Below are 3218 nucleotides of genomic sequence, written 5' to 3' on the forward strand. Positions count from 1 at the left end.
TTCCCTCAGCACTCTGGGGTGGAGGTCATCAGGACCAGCTGATTTAAATACGTCCAGTCCCTCCAGAAGTTCCCTAACTAGATCCTCGCTGACCCTAGGCCTGGGTGCGCCTCCCCCGGGGCCTGAGGGGGTCCCAGCAGATGGGCTGGTCTGGTCCCTGCTCAGGAAAATGGAGGCAAAGAAATCGTTAAATAGATTAGCCTTGTCAGCTGATGCGACAACCAGGTTTCCTAGCATGTCTTGCAGAGGCCCCACGTTACCCAGTACCTTCTTTTTGCCCGCTGTGTATTTAAAAAAGGACTTCTTGTTGTCCTTGATCTGGGTAGCTAGTCCCAGTTCCATCTCCTCCTTGGCCTTCCTGACTGCCCCCCCTGCAGCCCTGAGCATCCCTGGTGATGGCCCCTCCCTTCCATTGGGTGTACGCCTCCCTGCAACTGTTGCACCTCCAGCACTTGCTCTATGGCCTGAATAGCCTGTGTAAGTAACTCAACATGGGCTATCACTGGTGGTTGCATCTCTGCTTACCCCGGGTCAGGATCTCTGTCCCGCTGATGCCGAAAGATTTCCTGACCAATGCACCACTGTGATAAGAGGGGCCTTGCGTGTTGCACTGCCTGCCAGGTGTGTAGCCCCTCCCTTCAACTCTCCTGCCACAACTTGATATTATGCTATCAAGACAGGGGGTTCAATGGAGATCTTCCTGGGAGGGCTTCCCTGGAAATGACAGTACTCACAATTTTGTTGCAATTGAACTCTGGTGGGTATAACCTACAGACTGATATATTTTTATGCCTCTGCTTGGGATTAGCCTGATTATAGGTCTGCTAATACCCTCTCACTATTCAAATCATCCTTGCTTACTCTTTTTAAACAATGGCATGTGTGCTTTCTTCTAATCCTCTGCATCTTGGTAAAAATTGGTGTTAATGGTCAAGGTGGGCACACAACCCGAGGTACCCCAAACTGTTAGTTAACTTTGAAAATTTGGACCTGGCTTTGAGAAAATGGATACACCATAAAATAAAAGTGCAAGTCATGGGACAGTGTCATTCTGTAATGCAAAAAGAAAAGAGGAATGCTAACATGTTCTTCATCTATTGAATGCACTAATATGGCTCAATTTAATATCTTGGCAGTCTCATTGCTGACCAAAGGAGATCTGCCTGCACAGTTGGTACGATGATGGCCTTCCTAGATAGCTAACTAAGACAGTGGGCATATCTACACATGCACTTTAATGTGAAGTAGACTATTTTACTGTGCATTAAAGTATCATGTAAAAAAATATGACATGGTAATACACACTAAAATAGCCTACTGTGCATTAAGCACCTCTAAAACAGCATTCAAATGCACTGCTGTGAATTAGCGCAGGATAATGCACATTAATTTAGTATCTTGCATTAGGGGAGGTACAAAATTTAATGCACTTTAGAAAAGGTGCATTAATGCACACGTAGATGCATCACACTTCGTGTTGTGGTTGTATCAGAATTGGCAGAGCCATCTTGGTTTATTTAAAGCTATACAAGTGATCACAAGGAGGGTTCTCAAAGGAACTCTGACCTCTACAAGTTTACAAGCGTATTTATACTTTAGACAGCGAGAAAAGATGCAGGGTTCGGACAAAGCAACCTTGAGAGAAACAGAAAAACGTTGATCATTCGTTTGAGACACATAAGCAATTTACTTACTCAGGAAAAAAACACTGTGTTTTGGGAACAGTTATCAGCTTCTGGGGGTTTTTTTGGTTCCTGGAAAGGAGGAGGTTAACATCTGCACACAGACAAAACAAGGCATGAAGGTTTTTCCTTATTTTAGAACATTTTAAAACACATAGGATCAGCATCAGCATCTTTTTCTCTTCTCTTTCTCTCTCTCCTTAGTAAAGTAAGGGGCCTGGTTAAACTTATTTCCACATTCCCCCCTTTTGGGCCTTTTTGGCCCAACATATTAGATATTTATAGCCATGAGCCTTTTAACTTCTAATTTCTCTCTCTCTTTAGCTTTTCGCTATTTTAACTTACATATCAAAAAAGTCAGTCCAATTAAGGGATAAAGCAATTATGGGCACCCCTGTCATTGTACTAGGAGGCAAGTGGGAACATACCCAACATTTGGAAACATTTAAATCCTTTGCATATTGATAAGATAATTGAAGAAAAGTGTTTTGATGAGTGTACCAGTGTGGGAGTGATCTTTTGGGCCTGTTTTGAAGTGTAGTCTGATTTACAAAGTTTCTTTTAGCTGGTGAGTCTTTAAGTTCATATAAGATGATCCAAAAGGAAAGACTGAGAAGTACCCAAGTCACAACTAACCAACCCCACCTCGGAAACCAGGAACTAGGTAGAGGCCTTTTTCCTTTCCTGAAGGGCATAGTGGTGTCGTTGGGGTACATTTTCTTTGTTCTGTAGTGTAAATCCTCCGCTCTGTAGTGGCAAATCCTCTTCGCCAGTAGGCACTTGGCTCACTACTGGTCTTGAGCTCTCTTGTTGGTAGGCGCTAGGCTCACTACCAGTCTGTAGAGGCTGATTACACGGTTGATATGGAGGAGAGTCTAGGTCTTTCTATCAGGATTTCATGTGGGCTAAGTCCAGTTCAGGTGACAGTAGATTTCATACTCATAAGGGCTATAGGAAGTGCATCTGGCCATTTCAGGTGAGTTTCAGCACAAATTTTGGCCAGTTTATTTTTTTTAAATGCCATTTTGGTGTTCCATTTGGCCCGAGGCCTGTGGATGGTACAGGCAATGAAAGTTACGCTGGATTTGCAGGACTTTGCAGACTTCTTTCATTATCTGCCCAGTAAAATGAGTTCCTCTATTGGAGTTTATGGATAAAGGAATACCAAACCTTGGAATAAAGTCTCTGAGCAACTTTTTGCTCATAGTGGTGGTATCAGCTTTTGCACATGGGTAGGCTATTACCCATCCAGAAAACATACATACAATAACAAGAACATATTCATAAGAACAACATTTCTGCATTTGAATAAAATCTATTTGTAAATTTACAAACGGCCCCCAAGGCTTTCCCACATTATGGGCTTGACAAATAGGGCAGGTATAACAGTATTGTTGAGCCACAGATGGAAAAGCTGGAGCAAACCAATCAAGCTTAACAGCTTCTATCATCCCCCCTTTGCTCATATGTGCTATGCCATGGTGTATGTGAGCAAGATAGGGAAGAAGGACCATTGGGGCAACCAGGCAGCTGTCC

This window comes from Alligator sinensis, unplaced genomic scaffold, assembly GCF_000455745.1.
Source record: "Alligator sinensis unplaced genomic scaffold, ASM45574v1 scaffold87_1, whole genome shotgun sequence".
Taxonomy (NCBI): domain Eukaryota; kingdom Metazoa; phylum Chordata; order Crocodylia; family Alligatoridae; genus Alligator; species Alligator sinensis.